This window comes from Lepidochelys kempii, chromosome 6 (assembly GCF_965140285.1).
Source record: "Lepidochelys kempii isolate rLepKem1 chromosome 6, rLepKem1.hap1, whole genome shotgun sequence".
Taxonomy (NCBI): domain Eukaryota; kingdom Metazoa; phylum Chordata; order Testudines; family Cheloniidae; genus Lepidochelys; species Lepidochelys kempii.
The window spans coordinates 67545949-67568751 of NC_136385.1; the positions used below are offsets into that span (position 1 = coordinate 67545949).

The window sequence follows — 22803 nt, forward strand, 5'->3', positions numbered from 1 at the left end:
TCAGAAGTCAAGAATTATAACATTCAAAAACCAGTCGGAGAACACTTCAATCTCTTTGGTCACTCGATTACAGACCTAAAAGTGGCAATTCTTCAACAAAAAAACTTCAAAAACAGATTCCAACAAGAGACTGCTGGTAATAGCTCACCTTTCTTGATCACTCTTGTTACAATCTGTATGGTAACACCCATTGTTTCACGTTCTCTGGGTATATAAAATCTCCCCACTATATTTTCCACTGTATGCATCCGATGAAGTGAGCTGTAGCTCACGAAAGCTTATGCTCTAATAAATTTGTTAGTTTCTAAGGTGCCACAAGTACTCCTTTTCTTTTTACGGATACAGACTAACACAGCTGCTACTCTGAAACTGACTAATTTGCGATTCCAATACAATAATAGGAATGAATCCCAGAACTTGGGCTGACTGGCAGATCTGCAAAAAGTGATAGCTGGGTCAACTATCCTTCAAACAGATGAGTGGTAAATCATTTGTAGTTTCTCCCAACATCATTCATTTTCACTCTAATTTAATTTTGTTGTGTATAAGAGTGATTTCTTGAAGATAAATATCTGACATTTTATATTTTGTTCAGAACCCCTAATAGCCACATACAAACTAACTGGATGTACAATATCAGTTGGGAAAACGGTCTTTTTGAATGATAGGATTATTAAAAAAAAAGTATCTGAAAGCTGATGTTTTTTATTTATATATAATGGTAAGTATCTTTCCCTGAGAACTTATATTGCAAATTAGTGTATGTTATTAAATGATTTATTTTATGGGTGACTTGTATAAATCATAAAAACTACCAAATCACTGCTGCTTTAGTTGGCTAGCACACTTTTCACTTCCTCTCTCAAACTGTTCAGTGATGTTGATGTTAAATAGCTATTGTGTGTCTCCTCCCTACCTAGCGGTAACTGCATTACAGTGGCAAGAGAACTTCTTGTTATAGCCTGGGCTGGTGGTATGGGGCTGATTATTAAGGTTGCTTTAAGTTTTCAGTTTCTTATAACTTTGTCAACCTTTTCCTTGCTGGGTGTCTGCCTCAGGCTGAATGGTTTGGGAACATTTTCAACCAAAATGATCCAGCTGTTGTTGAAAACAATTCAGGGTATGGGCGGTTGGTGACCCAGCCGTTGGGGGAGACTAGCCCTCAGCCTCTCCCCTTGTGCCTGAGGCCCCTCCTCTCCCCTTCCCTTTCTGCCCCCCACCCCCAGAGCACCCACACTGTGGCCCCCAAGTGATGGATGACCAGAGGCTGGGTGGCACAGCCACACTGCCCCCAGCCCCAGAGTGCTGGGCAGCTAGTGCAAGGTGGCAGCATGGCCAGCCCCAGAGCGCCGGGAGGGCAGAACGGCCCTAGCGCCAGATGCCCCGAGTCCCTGCGGCAGGTAGGCCAGCCAACCCTGCCCCAGCCAGCCTGGGCGAGGGAAGAGCACCAGGAACTGCAGGAGGGAGCCTGGGGGAGGAGCGTTGGTGGTGCCACACCAGGCTGTTTGGGGGGAGACGGCCTCCCCCAGCCTACGATACCTGCTGTCCATGGCTCAGGGAAAAATATATTTAGCTCATGTTAAAAGATTCCGGCAACCTTTCCTTTGAAAATTTCTAGTGCTTCCTTCTCCTTCCTTTTGTAGTAGGAACTTGAAACCTCGCAAGGGTGTGATCTTTGTGTCAAGGATGCACCTTTTGCCATCGCCATGAAAATCCAAACCCAAATTTCACCAATTTATAACCCTCTGACAAATCACAGTTTACACATGCTCAGTAGAGACTTCTGACATTTTAGTAGCTAAATTTGCCAAAGATCCCGTCCACCCCGGACATTCTCCAGCTCAGGGCTGAGGAGAACTTTCTCTCCAATTGCAACTCTGTGCTGCTGGAGGCCCTGCTGGATCTGGGCACTTGAACTGAGAGCAGGGAGGCTCTCTTTCCTGTGCTCTCAATGACTCCGCTGACTGTACAACCTTAATTCACTCTCCTTGTACATATGCCTTATGATACAACCTTTAGTTACATGAACACATACTATTATTTTCCAGAGAACCCCTGCCTTACTCAGTGAACAAGATGCACAGTGCTCAATTAATGAGCAGTTATTCACTATTTTGTTTTCACTTTGTTCTGCTATGTGTGGCCCCATGCCTTATTTACTGAATGCTGTTGAAATCCTGCTCTGAACACGGATTTATAATTTCCCTCCTGGGCTTTTCTGTAACATTCATCAGCATAGTATGGGTGGTTCACAACTATTAATGAATTTATTTTCACAACTGAGGTGGTATTATTATCTCCATTTTGTGGATGGGGAACTGAAGCATATAAGGATGGGATCCACGAAAGTACTCAGGTGTGTAAGTCCTAGTTTTGGTTCCACTGCAATCCACAAAACTTCAGCCGAACCCCGTAGGTGCCTAAATGCTCTTAGTGCCTAAGTTTTTTAGGGTAAAAATTCCCTAGGCGCTTGTGTTTCAGCCTCTAAGCATGTGCATTGCTGCCTCCCAGTAGGAGTCTGGATGCCTATCTCTCACCTGAGCCCCAGACTAATCCATGTACTAAGGGAAGACAGGCCATCAGCCACCTAAATCATATTGGCCCAATCTAGTACGTGCGATTAGAGGTTGCCAACAAGATGGGGTCCAATTCAAAACTCAGGAGGAGAAAGTGGTGCCCCTCTTTTAACTTTAGCCTAGTGGTTAGAGTACTCACCTGTGATGTGGGAGATCAAAGTTCAATTCCCCCATCTCTACCAGAGAGGAAGAAAGAATTTGAATAGAGGTTTCCCACCTACCAGGAGAGTCCTCTAACTAATGAGGTATGGGATATTCTGATGTGGAGCTCCCTCAGTCTCTCCTGTTGAAGCTTTCCACTATGGATAAATAATAAAAGAGTGATTGGAGCAGGGGGACTGGACACATTGTTTCCCAAGTCCCACATGGGAGCCCTAACCCCTGAGCTACAGAGTCATTCCAATTCTCTTTTTCTCTCTCTGGCCCAATGACTGTTCCACTGTGGATAAATACTTACCTAATCCAACTATTCTTTCTTCATCCACAGTGCAACAGCTTCAACGGGAGAGATTGAGGGAACCTGTATAGCAGAATACCCCATAGCTCAGTAGTTAGAGTACTCTCCTAGTAGGTGGAAGACCCCTGTTCAAATCCTTTCTCCCCTTCAGGCAGAGGAGGGACATGAATGTGGGTTGCCTTTATCACAGGTGAGTGCTCTAACCACTAGACTAAAAGTTATAAAGTGGGCAGAACCCTCTTCCAATCCTCTGCCACCCATTTTGCCTGGAGCAAGGCAGGCACCTAACCCATTCTGTGACAAATACCTTAGGTGCCTAAACCATCCACTCCAGGCAGCGAGTGTACATTTATGTATCACTAAGGGGAACTCCCTGTAGCCTGGATTTAGACACCAATCTCAGAGAGGTGGGGCTTAGCACAAACCCATCTGACTGGCATCTCCCATTGGCTATCTTAGGCAGCTCCTGGCCCAACATGCTGGCTTTTCTGGAGAGAGGAGGTGCCCATCTCTTCCCCACCTAGGAGCCTACACACCAACTTGGCTTTCTTGACTGAAGTGTTGTTCCTGGATTTTCTAGGTGCCTAAAAGATAATGCTGTGACACTCCACATTGCAACTCCTAAAGCCCTTTGTGGATTCCCACCCAGAGAGATTAAAGTCCACTAATTTTGGGTGCCAAAATTCCTGGGACCTGATTTTTCAGCAAACTTAGCATTATTTAGCATTTTATATGTTTAAATCATAGGTCCCCTTGACCTGAGTTTCAGCTGTAAGTACTTCTCATTTCTGCAAAATGAGGAACACACAATGAGCGACCACCTGTGAAAAGTTTGGTGTAAGTTACTTGACTAGAACCACATAGGAACTCTGGTATACGTGGTGATCGAATCCATTTCTCTAGGGTAGCATTCAACTGCCTTGACCATGAAACCATCTTTTCTCTTCGGGCAACACCCTGTCTCATTCACCACACACCTTCCAACTTCTGCATCATATGAAGCTGGGTTCTACAAACAACAATCTCCTTCTCTCCACAAACCTGCTCCACCCCCAGAATAGGTCCATCCTGTGCACTGAATGAGATAGAGGTCCTGTGGAAAAAATAGCAAATGACTGTGGAATTAAAGACGGTATTATAATGTATTCACATGTGGGTGGGGAAGGGTGCAAATTAAAATAGCACATGCAATCTTAATTTTGGCATTTTCTAATATTTGTGTATTTAATTTTACAACCTCAATAATGTTCTTTTAACACGTTTTGTGTAATACAGTATGTACTATGTAAAGTACTTTGGAATCCTTCAGGATTAAAAGTGGTATACGTGTTATTTTTTAAATATTATGGTATTTACTATTTTCAGTGACAGAGATTGTCCCTCTTCATTTGCAAATTAAAAACTTCCTCTATGGGTAGGAGATTCCATAATTCTTTTCAGTTTTTCTTGCATCTTCTTCTGGAGCCTGTGGTATTGGCTGCTGTTGGACTCAAGTAGGTGGACCACTGGTCCGATCTGGTATGGCAATTCCTGTATTGCTTAAGTGTTGATTTAAAATAAAAACACTAACATCTTTCTTAAAAATACCTTCAAATTACATTTGATTGCAGTTACTTTTGCATAAATCAGAGTTATCATTTTGGCTTTTATTATCCAAAGTGTTCCTGATCCAAGAATTTCATTTAATAAATAAGATTTGCATTAGACTTAAAATGACAAGGGGGTGGGATAATATCTTTTATTGAACCATCTTCAGTTGGTGAAAGAAACAAGTTTTTGACCAAAGGAGAGCTCTTCCTCTTGTCTGGGAAAGGAACTCAGAGTGTCACAGCTAAATACAAGGTGGAATAGATTGTTTAGCATACGTAGATATTACCTTGCTCACCTTGTCTCTCTAATATTCTGGGACCAACACTGCTACAACAACACTGCAAACAATGTTAGTCTTAAAAGGGAAAGTATGCTCATTGGCATCCGTACAACTACAGATTCAAGATGTGTGGTTCTCTCTGCAGTTGTGTGTGCTACAGTTTTTTGTACCATCACTCAGGTTTGGTCCAGCCACCCCTCCATCATCATGATTTGAGCCAGCGGGAGCAGCTGGGCCAAATATGAATGGCATTGCAACACCCCACCCAGTCTCCGCTTGGCTAACATTAAACAAAATGAACTTCTCCCAAAATAAAATTTAACTTTTTTTTTTAATTTCACGGGGCTCTACTGAGGCATACAGTTCCCCATTAGCTCTAATGTTACACCCGTGAGTATAAGGCCTGCTTTCTGGAAGATAAGTTTATTCAGTCAAGTTCTGACCTTTGTAGCACTTACACAAGTAGGGTCTACTACTCCTGGACACAGGCAAAATCTCCAACATGTGAGGTTAGTTAACCTTAGCACTAGAATGGCTCAGGTTTGGGAATCTCCCTCACATCCTTAACAGTGAAGACCGATGCAAAGAATTCATTTAGTTTCTCCGCAATGGCCTTATCATCTTTGAGTGCTCCTTTAGCATCTTGATCGTCCAATGGCCCCACCAGTTGTTGAGCAGGCTTTCTGCTTCTGATGTATTTTAAATTTTTTTTGCTATTACTTTTGGAATCTTTGGCTAGCTGTTCTTCAAATTCTTTTTTGGTCTTTCCAATTATATTTTTACACTTCGTTTGCCAGAGTTTATGCTCTTTTCTATCTTCCTCATTAGGATTTTTCTTCCACTTTTTAAAGGATGCCTTTTTGCCTCTCACCGCTTCTTTTACTTTGTTGTTTAACCATGTTGCCTCCAGTCCTGGAGCACTGGGCAGGTGGTGCGGCTCCCAACACCCTCCACTCCCGGAGCACCAGGCTGGTGGCACAGCCCTCCAACTCCGGAGGGCAGGCGTGAGCACAGACCGCAGCTGCCTGGAGTCCTGGGCTGCAGGCCGGCCCCCACTAGCCCCAGTCCGGCCACAGGGGAAGAGCACCAGCAGGAAGCAGCTGGGCCATGCAGGGCTGTTTGGGGAGGCTCAGCCTCCCCTAGCCTGTGATCCCCGCTACCCATGAGCAGGCGGGGCTTCTGTAAAGCCTAGGAGTTGATGATTGGAAGAGAGCTGCAGTGAGGAAGCCTGCAGTCACACTCCCTGATACAAGCGGGGAGAGTAGAAACCTTTAATAGGAATGCAGGAAGCAGTCCAGGGAAGGAGCAGTAAAGTCTGAGGGACTATAGACATGAACTGCTGATTTGAGGGTTCCTGAACTGGAACTCAGAGTTGAGGGCAGGCTAGAGTTCCCCTACAAGCCATTGTGAGAGCAGCACAGTCAGCAGAGTGGAGTTAGAGTCTGCCTGAGTCTGTGTGGAGCGAGACCTTGGAGAGACCCCAGAAGGGGAACGCAATTGTGACTTGGCTGGAGAGCTAAGCCACAAAGGAGAGGTGCAGAAACTCCTGACTAGTGAGAAAGGGACTGCAGAGTGAGTGACTGAGGCAATGGGTTGAGTGACTGCTGGACGGGGAACAGACAGTGGCGAGCTAATTCCCCAGATGAGCTACGAGGAGGCGCTGCCAAGCAGTGAGTAGCAAGCACCTGTTACACACCCTCAGAGAATTCTAATAGATTGGTGAGGCATGATTACAAAAACTATGTTGATACTTCCCCGACATATTGTTATCATCTATGAGCCTGATAATTATGTTCTTTACTATAGTTTCAATCAATTTGCTTGGTAGTGAAGTTAGGCTTACCAGCCTGTAATTACCAGGATTGCCTCTGTAGACTTTTGTAAAAATCAGAAGAATTTATCTGCCAGTGATTTACTATAGAGGGTGATTTAGGCAATAGGTTACATACCAAAGTTAATAGTTCTGCAGTTTCATATTTGAGTTCCTTTGGAACTCTTGGGTAAGTACCATCCAGTCCTGGTAACTTATCACTGTTCAAATTATCTATTTGTTTTAAAACCCCCTCTACTGACACATCAGTCTGGGAAAGTTTTTCAGAGTTGTCACTGTAAAAGAAAGGCTATGGTGTGGGAATCTCTCTCAGATCCTCTACAGTGTAGACTGATGCAAAGAATTAATTTAACTTCTCTGCAACAGCCTTGTCTTCCTTGAGTGTTTGTTTAGCACCTCAATCATCCATTGGCCCGGCTGATTGTTAGGCAGACTTCCTGCTGCTGATGTATTAAAAAAGAAATTGCTATTAGTTTTTGAGACTCTTGCTAGTTGCTCTTCACATTCTTTTTTGGCTTGCCTAATTATACCTTTACACTGGACTTCCCAGAGTTCATACCCCTTTCTATTTTCTTCAGTAGGATTTGACTTCCAATTTTTAAAGGATGTCTTTTGTCTCTAACTGCCTCTTTTACTGTGTTGTTTAGTGATGGTGGTGTTTTTTATTTGGGGTATACATATAGTTTGAAGCTCTATTATTGTGTTTTTAAAAAGTTTCCATGCAGCTTGCAGGCATTTCACTCTTGTGACTGTTCCTTTTAATTTCCACTTAAATAGCCTCATTTTTGTGTAGTTCCCCTTTTTAAAGTTAAAATGCTGCTATGGTGGCTTTCTTTAGTATTCCCAGCCTTACCAGAATGTTAAACTTAATTACATTATGATTGCTATTACAGAGTAGTTCAGCTATATTTACCACATGGACCAGATCCTATGTGCCATTTAGGACTAAATCAAGAATTGCCTCTCCACTTGTGGGTTCCAGGACTAGCTGCTCCAGGAAGTACTCATTAATAGTGTCTAGAAATTTTATCTCTGCATCCCAGCCTGTGGTGACATGTTCCCAATCAATATAGGGATAGTTGTTTATTGGGTTTTCTATTCTTGTGGCTGCTCTAATCTCGCTGGGCATTTCACACTCACCAACCTGGTCAGGTGATCGGCAATATATTCTTACTGCTATATTATTATTCAAGCATGGAATTTCTATTCACAGAGATTCTATGGTACAAATTGATTCATTTAAGATTTTTACTATAATAGATAAGGATTTATTTTATATATAATGCCAATCCTCCACCAGCATGACCAACTCTGGTATTACTGTGTCCCATTGATTATCATCATTCCACCAAGTTTCTGAGATGTCTATTATATCAATGTTCTCATTTAATACCAGGCACTCAAGTTCATCCATCTTAGTATTTAAACTTCTTGCATTTTATACATGCACTTATAAAATTTATCAGTATTTAATTGTCTGCCTCCATGTGATGTAACTGAATGAAACTCCCTTTCATTTGCTTGTTTCTCTTCAGTTCCTACCTGCATTTTATGAACTTCTATTCTCTCCTCTTCAGTAGGATAAGGGATGTATCTGTCCAAACTCTGTGCTCCTCTGCTCCTGTCAACTTTCCCAAGCCCTTAGTTTAAAAACTTCTCGATGAACTTTTTAATTTTACATGTCAGCAAACTGGTTCCATTTTGGTTTAAGTGTAACCCATTCTTCCTTTCCCAAAAGATTCCTCGGTTCCTAATAAATCTAAATCCCTGGTCCTTACTCTGTCATCTCATCCATGCATTGAAATCCTGCAGGTCTGCTTGTCTGTGCGTGTAGAACTGGAAGCATTTCAGACAATACTACCATGGAGGTCCTGGACTTTAACTTCTCACTTAGCAGCCTAAATTTTGCCTCTAGGACATCTCCCCTACCTTTACCTATGTCATTGATACCTACATGTACCCCAACTACCAGCTTCTCCCTAGCACTGCACATAGAGCTACTCAGATGTCTCAAGAGGTCTGGATGTGCACAGACATCCCATCAACGTTACCCAGTAGGGTTACCACTGGATATCTAATGTTAAAAGTTTGCACCCAGCTAAAGATGCAGCAGTGTTCTCAATTCCGCAGTTTACGCAATAACAGATCAAAACTATTGAAAATACCACAGGTGTTTGCCCACCAACACAAAAAGCCGACCACATGTGTGTGAGAGAGGGTTTGAGTCATGCCAGAGTGAGGAGAGGTGTGATGATATCAATCTAATCTACGTGTGGTTGCTCTCTACTATCTGTCGAAGTGAGGTGACTGTAGTAGAGTTACCTTGCGGTTGGGGATGCCTGGGGCTTGCCCTGGGAGGGTGGGGTTGCATTTCAACAGTAGTATCCCTGCATCAAGGATGCAGAGCCTATGGGTTTTTTCTTCTTAAACTACGCACACATTCAGACTGAACCAGCGGCGGTGAAAACCCGCGCCAGCCACCGAAGGGCCCTGTGCGTGTCCCTAACGCACATTGCTGTTGACTACCTGGTGTAACTCTCCTGCCCTGCCACCTGTCCGCTCCTCCCCGAACTCCGGACTCTCAAGGCCTCTCCGTGGCCAACTCGGCTGGCTGGAGCCCGGGACCCGACGGCTGGGGTCGCGGTGCGGCCTCGTCCCACCTCAGGCGCCTGCTGCGCGGACTCTTCGCGCCGAAGAGGGGGGCAAAGGGTCCCCGCGTGCTCCAGTGACGGTCGGGCGAGCCCCGGAGCTACAGAGACGCCCCCTGCGCAGGCTACAACCTCCCCACTAGGCCCACCGCTTGGCCGTTGTTATAGCAACTGCAGGAAGGCTGCTCCCCGCCCCCCTTCCTCCTCTCGCGAGAGCGCCTCTGGCAGCAGGCGGAGCAGGCGCCGGGGTGAGCTCATCCCGGGAGCTGGGGAGGGAGCGCAGCGCGGAGGCTCCTGCAGCAGTCGCAGCAACTTTGTTGGGTGAGTTCAGAGCGGGAGCTGGGCAGGTAGCATGGAGCCTGCGGGGGCAGGACCCGCTCCTCGTCCCTCAGCCCCTAGCCTTGGCGGGGGGCCTGCGTGGAGCTCGTCCTGAGCTGGAGAGAGGCACCCTGTTCCCCTTCCCGACCCACCAGCCCGAGCCTGGGGGAGAGTGAATGGAGCTGATCGTGAGCAGACAGACCAGACCGGCCGGCCCGCTTCCCTAGCCAAAGCCGCCTCCTCCGCAGCCTCCAGAGTTTGGTGGTGGGGAGGGTCCTGGAGAGAACTGGCCACTCCTGGGGAGAGACCCCTCCAAGCCTCTTAATTTAATCTCTTTATCTCCTTCCCCCATCCCTGGGTCAGTTAGACCCTGGCCCCCAAAACTGCCATGTGTACGTGGGGAGTCCTCGAGCCTTGCGTGGCACTGACCCCGCGAAGAGCATGTCCTTGTACCCCATCTCGCTGTCTTTTGCTCTCCCCCCAGATTTTTGTGGGGCAGGTCGTGGAGCGCTGATGTATTGATTCTATGCGAGGAGAGGATCGCTCTTTCTCTGCCCCCCTCCCCGGCTTTAACAGCCCCAAGACGATCAGGGAAAAAGTCCTGGGGCTCTGACTGGAGCCGATTTCCGATGAGACAGGCGGAGGAGGAAAAAGAGGGGGTTGGACATGAGGATTCCTCACACTCAGTCACCCTGCCCCCAACTTAAACAAGAGAAGGAGAAGCAGCAATATTAACTTGGCTTTTCTACCCCCACCTTCTTCTGCTGCTTCTTGGATACCTCCTTTTTCAGCAAAAAGTGGCATGGACTTATTCCCCCCCCCCATGGTATTTTTCCTCTATGAACAAAACTGAGGGAGGTGGTGGTGGAAGGAGGAGGTGCAGTAGTGACTGCTTTTGTGTATATGTGTGTTTTCTCTTTAGGAAGGGGAACGTCGAATGGGAACGGCTCTAAACGGTCCCAAGGAGGGGAAGAAAGGAAAAGGGGGTAAGCTCTTCTAAGTGAGCCAAGGCTCAGGTTGCTCTGAAATGACAATAGGAAATGATGATTTAGGCAATATACCCATTACTTATAGTACTGCATGTACTATTTAAGGAAAGCAGTAAAACATTAAATACAAACAAAAAAAATTTCTTAAATTTTACATTTCTCTTCAGGTGTCTTACTGAAATCAGAGAGCAATCACTGGGGTGGGATATAATCTGATTTTTAGGCTGTTTCCACTATAAGAAGTGAGTTATTTATTTGGTGCTATAAGTATACAAGTAGCTTTACTTTTTATTCATTTTGTTAAAAGCCAGCTTTTGCTTTGTAGTTGTTTTGAGTCTGTTTTGACACCACAATAATGATGATTAGCTCATTTGAAGGCAGTGCCGATAATCTAAATGTTTATATCCTTGGTAAGGGAGTGGAGGAATGAAATGTTTGGAGGTGGTTAATTTCTTTCCTTGAAGTCTGGAGAAGTGAAATACAGGGGATGCCTTAAACTGGATCTCATGGAATAAGGTAGTTGTTGTGTTTGTGTTTGAGGAAAACCAGGTAAAGAGACAAAAGAGGAGGGGGCAGACTTCAACCTCATTCTTCACCCTTTTCCATTTTATATTTTCAAAACTAGTGACATTGAATTTCTCACTGTGTATCTTTTCATGAATAAAATATACACATACACTGACCAATTATAAGGTTGATCATGTTCATTTAATGAGGAATGCATCTATTCATTTCTGATAAAGCAGCAGTACAAAAAGAGGAATTGCTCAACTTAAAGGAAAATCTCCTTGTGTAACCTTGACTACTGTGTGTGTGTGACTTTTTACATGGAGAAGACATTTTTTTCTAAAATGTGTGTGTGCATTTCTGTGAGTAGTACTGCTCACAAGATTTCTTTAAAATGGTATCTACACTGAATATTTTAGTAATGCTGTTTTTAATTAATCCCTTAACGCATGCAGGCCTAAGTGTATCTGTGAGCTGTGTCCTTAGCTGATAATACAATGTAAATTTGCTTTTAGGGGGCGGGAGGTGAAGGTGTCAGATTTCATTAGATTCCAGCTCTATCTGGGTGAACTTAGATTGGTGTTTCCTCTAGAAAGCAATCCTTTCATGATGAAACTCTGACTCAGACCCTTGACCATTGTGACTGCTACGTGGGAGTGAAGTGTTAACTTTCTTAAGGTTAAATCATAAAGCAATTTTCTAAGGAGAAAATTGCTTGTAGTCAGCATAAGTGTTGATCGAATAGCATATGATTGTCGTCTTGTTTGATGGAAAGTTTGGTCATTATTTTCTATTTAGAAGGTGCAATCAAGCCAAACTAGCTCCTTCCCCCCCTCCTTTTGGGAGGATCAGAAAAGTGGAAATAATGAAGCAAAAGTTTGCGTTAGAAGTGTCAGAGAAATGGTTTAAACGTTGTATTTCACTGTCAAGGCTTTCATGCCTTAGGCCATCAGATCTCATACCAGTCATTAAGTCAGAAACACAATGTGGGAATTTGAGATTTTTTGCTGGTAATACAAAAAAGCACATTGCATTTCCTTTTTTAATTAGTGGTTTTTTTTTTTTAATGGGAGCTTTCATAGAGTTCAGGAAGTAGAAGTGTCTGAATTACATGATAGACATTATTTGAATAATGAATTCAATCTCCATAACAATAGATAATTAGGAACAGAAAAATTTAAGTTGCCTGTGTAACTGGCTTACACATGGTCAGTTGATTAAGGAAAATGTACTTAGTACGTTGCTCAGCAATGCATTGAGTAGGTGCTACTGCTGTTAATTTCTGTTTAGTTGTTAGTATTACTAGTTCAGATGGAAATACGTGGTTAACAGTTACGGCTCACGAAAGCTTATGCTCAAATAAATTGGTTAGTCTCTAAGGTGCCACAAGTACTCCTTTTCTAGTTACGGTTAAGTGAATCTTTTATATTGCAAGGTAACAAGCAAAATGGGGTCACTGGCTGTGACTTGAATGTAGGAATCTGCACAAAGGTGGGAGTTTGTGACTACTAGCAGGTGTAGATGTCAGCATCAGAATAAAGAAGTCTAACAGGGAAATGAAATTTTAATTGGGATTTGTGCACTGCTGTATTCTTCATTGGTCTTTACTATTTCTGTCTTAACATGTATGATCACTTCTTTTTGATTTTCTTTTTTCGGCTTTTTTTCTGTTTATCTCTTTTGGTCTAGCAAATCTCTTTATTACTTTCTACATTTTTGTAGCTATTTTTTAAAGTCTATTTTGATAATGTGTCCAAAAATCTTACCTCCATTCCCCATGTCTTCAAAATGACTGAGAGGTTTTTCCTTGCCTATGCAGTCTCTCGTCTGCGGTATCTCAAGAACTTTGTTTGCATTCTAATGTAACTTCTCTCCTCAATCATATTAATATTTTTCAACTATATATCTGACACACTTTTAGTTGCAAAACTGTAGACTCTACTATTACTGAACATATATTTTATCTTACTAAAACAGCTATTTAATTCTGTTTTTGTTCTGCTTAGCAAGAGTATTTGGTTCAGGATTCTTGCAAACAGAGGAAAGCCAGGTGAAAAAAGGACAAGCCACTGAGAAAACAAACAAGTTACTCTACTGTGTGAAAGAGTTGAGGCCCATTTCGCTCTTTTGTATTCAGCTTTCTGTACTGTACTATAGTGTATTGATTGTATAGAAGACAAAAGCACAGCTCTCTCCATATCAATAGTTTAATCCCTTCAATAAGGGGTTTGCTGCTAACTATTCAGTTCTTTGCACTACTGATTGGAAATCCAGGGTATCCCACTGTGGTGTGGAAACAGTTGCACCATTGCCCTCATCAAAGTTTTGATCTCTCAGATTGTTTGGCTGTCTAATGTTGATATTTCCAGTGCTTTAAAAATTATTCTGATTGAACCTGCATGTTGGTTTGTTGGAAACACTATTTTATTTCGGTGTTTCTTTGGCTGTTGCAGCATCTCCCAGACTTTTAAAATTTTTGCATTTTTTCTCAGCAACTACTGTCTACATGTTAACATGATTAACTTTTTAAACATTTATATGATGATTCCATAATATCTTTGTCCTTGCTTTATTTACTTTGAAATCAGTGTTCAGGTTATTCTTCTCTTGTTCACATGTACAGTAGCTGAACTTTTTCCAGTGCTGTGCACTGTCTATCAGAAGGCAGGATGAAGGCTTTACTGTTCTGGAATTCCTCTTCCTGAAGAAAGATTGTTTGTTATTGCTATATAGTACCTAGTATGAAAGTGGACCTCCATTGATTTCAAGTTACTTGCCATCCAGAAAAGTGCCCATATTCTTTTCCAGGTTTTAAGAAAAGGAGTACTTGTGGCACCTTAGAGACTAACCAATTTATTTGAGCATGAGCTTTCATGAGCTACAGCTCCGATGAAGTGAGCTGTAACTCACGAAAGCTCATGCTCAAATAAATTGGTTAGTCTCTAAGGTGCCACAAGTACTCCTTTTCTTTTTGCGAATACAGACTAACACCGCTGTAACCACCGGTTACTCCGAATCCAGGTTTTAAGAGACTTTGTGTGAAGATTCTTTGTTAAAGGGGGTACAAACCCCAATCTGTTGTTCCTTTAGCAATGCGGCATTCTGCATTTAAAACTAATCATATGTTAAATATCCTTTTTGTTAGCAGGAAAAAATACCATGTTAGATTGTTCCACGTTTCCAGGGAGATATGACTCAGTGGCTTGACTTCAAATAGATCTCTCTAAATGGGAAATTTTAAGTATGTTAATCTTAATATATCAGTGAATTCATTTTAAATTTCTAATGATGGACATTTAAGCTGAATTTGTTTAAAGTGATATCTTATGGGATATGAAAAGCTGTGGTGGTTCTTGTTTTTAATTAAAATAAAAACCCCAAACTGTTTGGGACAGAGCTTGTACACTTTACCTTACACATGCTAGATGGATGCCTAAATATTATACCTTGAGGGTGCAGCCAAAAATGGCGATGGGACAGTGAGTTTGAGTAGCAATATTTTAGTGCCTCAAACTGGTTCTAGCTTTTTCTAAGCAGTTGCTTTGTAAAACTAATATGATTCATAGTCATTTGTTCTACCCATGGGTCCTAGATAGCAGTCACTTTGGTGTCAGTTGGGACAGCGGTTCTCAACCTTTTTCTTTCCGAGGTGCTTTTTCAAGATGCTATAAAAACTCTGTGGCCCACCTGTGCCACAATAATTGGTTTTCTGCATATAAAAGCCAGGGCTGGCATTAAGGGGTAGCAAGCAGGGCAATTGCCTGGGACTCTATGCTACAGGGCTCTTCCCAAGCTACATTGCTCAGACTTCGGCTTCAGTTCCGGGTACTGGGACTTCGGCTTTCTACCCTGGGCCTCAGTGAGTCTAATGCTGGCTCTGCTTGGCCGCCCCCCTGAAACCTGCTTGCGGCCCCCTAGGTGGTCCCGGACCCCTGGTTGAGAACCACTGAGTTGGGAGACCTATGAGTAGTTGCAGAGACACTGGAGTCCTTTGTCTTTGGGCTCAGAAAGAGAATCCTGTATTGGCTTACATTTGGAAGGGTATCTACATTAACATAAGGGCTAGATACTCTTTTTTTTTTTTTTTTCTTTTTAACATGGAAGCTTAAATTCTACAGAAGTTAATGAGTTTGGCCCTTTTTATTCATCTTCCTGTTTACTAATACAAGTAGGTAAGTGGGATTTTCAGACTCTGGATTGGGATCTACCATGAGCCTGTTGTGCTTAGTGTAACATTAGCTTAGTTGTTCTGAAGATTTTTTTCTTTGTGGGAATGTTCCTTAAAGAGAACTTCGTTTGAATAGAGCAAATTAATTAATTAAAAAAATCTGCAACTGGTGAGTTTCATAATCACTAATGGAGGATCCTTTTTAGTGTTATTTCAAAGAGATCTGAATATATATATAACATATGGAAAAACCCCTGTAGATTTGTTTGTTAGATCAAAATTCATCCTCTCTGCTTCTATTCATATTACTTTGGAAACTTAAATGCCTGGTTCAGATGCTAGAATGATAAGTATCAACCATAGAGTTTTATGTGGCTGTTCATTACTGTCAGATATATCATAGTCCTGGAAAATACAAGATTCTGTAAGACAACTTGTTTGTGTATAAATTATCTGGATTATTTTTGTGTTGAGATACGTTGTGTGTGTGTGTGTGTGTGTGTGTGTACTTTCAAAAAATCATGTGCTAAGTGTTATTGGGAGATGGGGGTGACCGTCTGGTTAGTGCATAGGACTGTGAGACAGGAATTCCAAGTTGTAATCCCAGCTCTGAGAGAGACTCCTTCAGTGGCTTTGGGCACAGAATTATTCTCTCTGTTTTAGTTTTCCCATCTGTAAAATTGGGATAACATTTACCTCACAGATGTTAAGGACTATTTGAGTGGTTTGAAGATGTAAAATTTTAAAATCAAATAGGTCATGGGGAAAGTTCCATCTGTTGGCTTTTAAATATTGATAACTGATGTAAATATTACTGTCACACAACATATTTGCTTTTAAACCAGTTTATTCTTCTTATTGGTTTCTTTTGTCTTGGTATGAAGTACTAACTATAGTAGAAATTGAGGGCATCTAAAAGGAAAAGTTGTCCTTCGAATCTGTTTATGAAGAGTTCTTTTACACTGAAACATAGTTGCTGCCTGTTGGTATCACAGTGTCAGTTTTAATAGTATCTTTCCTTCAGCCAGGAAAGTAAGCAAATATCTTGCTTCACGTCTGTTGCCTATTTTTTTGCTTAGCCAAGTACAGCTAATGGTTGCAAGAGGTGACATGTTGCTTGACAAAAAATACATGTCGCTCTTCTGTCCAGTAACTACCTAATTTTGACATAATACTGAAAAACGTTTAAGTTTTTGTGTTTTTGAAATTAAAATATATTTATTGTTGTTGAATTTGACCTGTTTTGTTTCTAAAGTCTTAAAATAACAAATTGCAGTTGTTACTTCCATGCTTAATGTAAAATAATCTCTCTCTTTGTATTTCACATAGTCACCTGAAGTATGCAGTGCAAATCTTACACCTTTTGTAGCAAGTATTTCAAAGAGAATTTGTTTTTCAACTTCCAACTTTTTCCAATCTGTCTGGTTCAGATAAATGATGGAAAAAATAAGCACTAAATTATGAAGTGGTAGTTGTAGGAATTTCTTAGCTGTCTTTTAAAAAATCCAAAGCATCTTGGTAGAAAACTTTTTGTGGCTCAGCTAAAATGCTTTGTAGTTTTTTCATATTTAGTCCATTTTGTGTGGGTTTTTTTTGCTTGGGATATCAGCAGTGTCACCGATGACTCTGCACATGCTTTAATTTTGGCTGTGAGGTTGCAGACCTCTGTGGCAGAAAACCTGATTTCTTTTCTTTCATCCACTGACACCTAGGAACTACACATTTTTCTGTAAGAGGCCAATAATAAAACATTATCTTTTTAATGTCTGTCTTTGAGAGTTCACTTTATTGCACTATTCAACCTTCTGAAGAACTGGTGCTTGCAGAATAAAGCAAACTTCACTTGCTGTTGCATTACAAATGTGAGACCTAGTGTACCAGTAGAAAAAGGTAGATTAGAAATTAGTGGACAACAAATAATAATTTATATGCCCCTGAGAATGTGGAAAAGTAAATTCAAACCGGTAAAGAGTTTTTTGAGACTTTTTTGAGAGGTATTGTCTCAGTGCAAATAGATATTTATTTTTTACAAATTCATATAATAACTAAGATTGTCACTTCACAGGTAAACTATTATTTTAATTTAATCACCGGTAAGTATATCTTTTAGTTATTGTTCCGGACAACACTTCTTTACTGAATTGGCAGTCTGAATTCTTTAGACTGTAAGAATGAACTACTCAGTTAAGGAGCAATGCTATTTGGAGTCTATATTTCCCCTTCTCCTTAGTCCTTTTAATTAACTTACATTTGCCTGGAACTGTTTAATTGGATGGTGGCAAAGGAGATATTTGTGCATGTCTCATGTAAGTGGATACTGCACTCTGCAGAGTAAATGTTAGTGGGCCTGCCAGGTTTCTGCTGAATACAATCCAGGCTTCTAGTATTAAATGTATAATTTTGAAAGACTAAATTAGATTTTAAACTTCTAGGCTATGCTGAAGGACTGAATAATTCTACAAGTTTTATATGTTTAATATTCTCATCCCTTAAAAAACAAAACAAAAAACCCCTAAACATCTTGAGTTCATAAATTAGTGTATCTTTTACATACTACATTACATTGGCAATATTGTTGTAGTTTCAATTCTCAAGTTGGCTAAACCTTTTATTGTACATATTTTGGTGACTTTAAAAAAAAAAAAAAAAGGGTAGACCAGCAGTTCTCAAACTTTGGGGTCCTAACCCCATTTTAATGGAGTCGCCAGGGTTGGCATTAGACTTGCTGGCACCCGGGGCTGCGTCTGAAGCCGAAGTCCTGAGCCAGAGGGCTTCAAAGCCCTGGGCAGCAGGGCTCAGGTTACAGGTCCCCTGCCTGGGGCTGAAGCCCTTGTGTTTTGACTGCTTTCCCCCTGCCTCCCTGCCCAGCGCAGTGGGGCTCAGGCTTTGGCCCCCCCACCCGGAGTGGCGGGGTTCGGGCAGGCTCAGGCTTTGGTCCACCCTCTCAGGGTCGAGTAGTAATTTTTGTTGTCAGAAGGGGGTTATGGTACAATGAAGTTTAAGAACCTCTGAAATAGACCGTTACATTACTGTTCGTGGTTGTCAGCCGCCTGAGCAAAGAATGAAATCTGGAGAACAATTTTCAAGATAAAGCAAACTTGTGAAGGCAGAGAAAGAAAACAAATATTTATATAAAAAGCAACTTACTTGCCCAGTTCTTGTTTTTGCATTTTCCCTCTCCAGTTATTGAAAAAGATCATGTTTGAATGAAGGCTGTCTTCCTAACTGTCCCACTAGGCTTTCTGCTGACTCCCCTGCAGTGAAGTCATCAGCTTGTATTTCACATACCTTTGTTTCCATGGAAGTTACTGTGATGTCAAAAAGTCAGCATTATATCTTTACTGCAGTATGATGCAGAAAGAGTAGAAGTGATCTTTGTTAACACACCAACGCCTCTGTTAATTAGAGGAAATTATGAAATATGTATTAAAGGAAAATGGAATTGTATGTTTTTTTCCTAAGATGAAAAGACATTTATTTTTTTGGCTTTATTAAAGGCTTGTCTACATGGGGAAATTGACTGCAATAGTTGTTGGGGAATAATTCCCCATGTGGATGCACTTATTCAGGATTAAGAGTGCCTTTTTCCGGTTTAGTTTAATTCAGTTTGGAAGCAGATTAAGCTAACCTGGAAAATGGCACTCTGATTCCTGAAAAAGAGGGTATGTTTATACTACCACTTATGTCGATATAACTTATGCTGCTCAGGGTGTGAATAAGCCACCTCCCTGAGAGACATAAGTTACAGGGACCTAAACGCCGGTGTGGACAGTGCTGTCTTGGCGGGAGAACTTCTCTGATTAATTAAGTCGATTAAGTCGATTAAGTCGATTAATTAAGTCGATGGGAGAGCTCTCTAGTGTAGCCATAGCCAGTGTGTCCACACAGGAAGATATTGTAGAATTGCTATTCTGCTTTAAATTCACATGTTAATTTATTGCAGAATAACCCACTCCTGTAGTCAAACCCTTAATCTTTAAACCTACTTAGATTTGTTTGTCGTTTAATAACATTGTTATGACATCCTTTAATATGAGCACTGTGGTACAAGTGTTTACTTTCAGATGTGAAAAGAGAATTTTAAAGGGCCATCAGTATACTAGGCTAAATAAAAAGAGAGACCAACCTTTCTTCCCCCCCAAACGCTAAAGGAATTATCTGTTTGATTAAATCCATAATATCCATTTTATTGTCATTCACATAAATGTTGATGCAGTCAAGATTTTTAAACTGAGTGATAACTTAGAATGACTATTAAAACAAGTGAATAGCAATGATTAGGTAACTCTTATATGACAAGATTCAATTCATCCTAGTTTAGAGCACTGCTTTGGTAAAATACAACTAGTCAAAAAAGCCATTATATGTTTACTGCCAGTTTGGTCAAACCCCAGTATTTACAAGTGAATGCTTTCACACTAGAAGCAGCTGAAAGGACATTTTGCAATTTTCTGTAGTTGGACAACTACCATTTTATTCCTTTTAATGTGTTTAATTTCAGCATCTCATTACTTACAGGGAGATATTTATCTCAAACTGCCAACAGGTTTATTCCTGTCAAGGACAAGAGAGCATACATTGTGGACATGCTCTTCAGCTTGCTCAGCAGCTGATATGGTATACAGTTCTCTGAAAACTGGAAAAACAAATACTTACTTCAGACCATCATCTGTGCAAAATCGGAAAAAAAAACAATATGGAAGTTAGATTTTGGTCTTCTTAGTTGACTTTTATTATTTATAATATTTAAATTTCTGTAGTGCACAAGCAAGACTGATCACATACAGTCCTATCATCAATAAGTGTACAACCAAAGAAGACAAATAACCCTGTGCAGGATAGGAAGGGGAAGAGATTTTGGGTGTTTGATTTTTAAAATTGCAAATTTGTATATGTTGTAAGTGTCAAGTATTCCCAATTACTTTTTAGCCTAGCCTTTATTAATGGTTGATTTCTCCTGGATGTCAAAGCAGAAGGCTAGGAGATTTAAAGATGGAGAAGACAGTAGCCTTACAAACAAGTTCAGGGAGAAGACGTAAGGGGCACTGTGAAAGGAGATGTTTGTGTGGGAAGCTGACAGATGATCAGATGAGACCAGCATCTTGGGCAGATTGGGGTATGCATGATGCTTTAAGAAACAAGCAGAGAATTAGGGAGGAGAACAGTTGTGGAGGGCTTTGAAGAGGAGAAGAAGCTTGCAGTTGATGTGGTGAAAGAGGGGTATCCAGGAAGAGAGTGAGAAGTCAAGGAAATTATGTTTAGCAGCTGTGTTTTGAATCGATTGGAGAGTGGAAATATGGGTGTTAAGGAAACTGGAGGTGGTAATGAAAACAGGAGTCGATGAGAATTTTGTCTGTGGTCTCTGAACTGTGGGCCATACTCCCCCCAGGGGGATATAGAGGAAAGTTTGGGGAGGGAGCAACAGGGCCCAGGCTAGCCCCCATGGGGCTGTAGCTCTGTTCCGGTCCCAGCTGCAGCTCCGCTCCACCTCACTCCCACCCCTGCTCTGGCTACAGCTACACTCCGCTCTCTGCCCAGTTCTGGTCCCAGCCACAGCTTTACGCTGCCCCCTGCTCCATCGCCAGCCCAGCTCTGCCTCATTCCCTCTCTGTCCCCAGTCCAGCTCTGCCTCTAACCTCAACTCCTTATCCTTTCCCAGTTCAGCCCCCAGCTCTGTCTTCAGCCCAATCTCCTCTGTTGAGGCAACTGTGCAGTAATTCGAGGGTAGGATAGCATGGACAGATTCTGTTACTGGTAAGTAGGGGGTGTGACAGTAAAAGTTTGAGCACTAAAGGTCTAGAAAAAGAAAAGATAGGAAGGATGTTAGAAATGTTTTGGAACAAGAAGAGGTAAGATTCGGACACAGCCTGAATGTGTGGGGCAACTGAAATGGAAGAGTCCAATGTGATCACAAAGTTACAGGCCTGAGCGATTGGGAATATTATTGTGTTAACAATGGTAAAGTGGAGAGTGAAGAGAGTTTTGGGAGAAAGATCAGGAATTTAGCTTTGGCCACGTTAAGTTAAAGTTGACAGCAGAACATCCAGCATAAGAGAGTGGAGAAACAGATATATGGCTCTTGCTGGAGGGTAATGTGGGTTTTGATGTATTCCGGTAGTAGTAGGAGATTTTTGAGTCATTTGTGTAAATATGCTTGTTGAAACTATGTGAGGTGTAAAGGAAGAAGAGATGGGGCTAAAGAGATGCTTTCCCCCGGGTTTCCCTATGGTTCCCTCTTGGAGAGTGAGAGAAGGGATGAGGAAAACCGACCAGAAGAAACAGAGGGGTGGGGGGGGAAACCAGGTGAATGCTGCAAAGAACACAATCAGTTTGGAGTTTTAGCTGTTGCTTCTCTTCAGATTCTTGAAGGTAGCTCCAGCCCTAGCTGATTGCTAGGCCTTGGGTATATAGTAGAACCTTTACACCCTCAGCTTCACATAGGCCTTTTCCTATTATGTTTAGATGATGCAATGGCTAAAACACATGTGCTGCCTTATACTAGAGCTGTTGCTATCACCACTGGTGCAGCTCATTTCTGTAAAAAGTGCTAGTGTAGATACTGGTTTAAGGACTCTAACGCTGTTTAATGGTTTCTCATTTACAGTTATTTTAAATAGATCTGGGAATTGGATAGTCATCTTGAGGTACCAGAGATAGTTATAACAATGGATAATGAAGAAGGTATATTTGTTTTTGTGTGACCTTCTATATTCCATTTACCTTCTCTATATGGAGCAAGAGTAGAGTTTCTGATGCAGTGCTGTGCTATTTCAGTAACATTTTACAGGTGGCAACAAAAGTTCTTGGCTATGCTACAGTATGTGGGTGTTACATGCATATGCTTGCAGCTAAAGTAATTAAGCACCATTGAGAGCTAACATTTTAAAAAAATCAAGTAATTATATGCACAATATGATGCAGAGTACCCCTGTTTAAGTTGTGGTTGGTTTATGCATCTACACTGTTCAACTGTAGCTGATAAATCAGGTAAAAAATCCTTTCCATTTTAGGGGCTTAGAGTTGTTGCCAAGTAAAAAATACTTTTTGAATGCATGCTTTTTTTTACAGAAAACTGATATCCTTACTTGTGTAATTAATAAGTTACTGTGTATTATATTTGCATCGCTTGATTTTCAATGCAAATATTTCTATTTTAAAAAAATAAGGAATAGCAACAGGTACCTTCTTTGCTGTCACCTTCGTGCTGAAGTGTAGGTGAAAAAAGCTCTTGACATTTTGGAAAATCTTTTGGCCTCTTACAGGCATGTCTACATTACAGCCCTAAGTCTCCCTATGTTAGGTCCACATTACCCTCCTTCTGTTGGTGGTGCGTGTCCTCACCAGGAGTGCTTCCACTGACTGAAGAGGGGCAGTGTGGTGGGTGAGAGCCATGGCTCTTAGTTCCGTGTGGCTCCCCGTTGGGAGCCCGGGCCCCCCCA

At 41.7% G+C, this 22803-nt stretch overlaps 2 protein-coding genes across 13 annotated transcripts in view; one reads left to right on the top strand and one right to left on the bottom strand.

The window, feature by feature from the left end:
- LOC144930705 (uncharacterized) overlaps window positions 1-9539 on the bottom strand; it is a 67825-nt gene extending 58286 nt beyond the window's left edge. For all 5 annotated transcript variants that reach the window (XR_013636017.1, XR_013636018.1, XM_078853501.1 and 2 more), the window contains exon 1: window positions 9261-9539. The gene's annotated coding sequence lies outside the window, so the exon portion shown is untranslated. The remainder of the gene's footprint in view (window positions 1-9260) is intronic.
- Window positions 9540-9615: 76 nt separating this feature from the next.
- The window catches only part of SIPA1L1 (signal induced proliferation associated 1 like 1), a 381563-nt gene continuing 368375 nt past the window's right edge, over window positions 9616-22803 (top strand). For 7 of the 8 annotated variants that reach the window (XM_073348513.2, XM_073348511.2, XM_073348520.2 and 4 more), the window contains exons 1-2: window positions 9616-9703; window positions 10623-10686. The gene's annotated coding sequence lies outside the window, so the exon portion shown is untranslated. The other variant, XM_073348515.2, reaches the window with a different exon arrangement.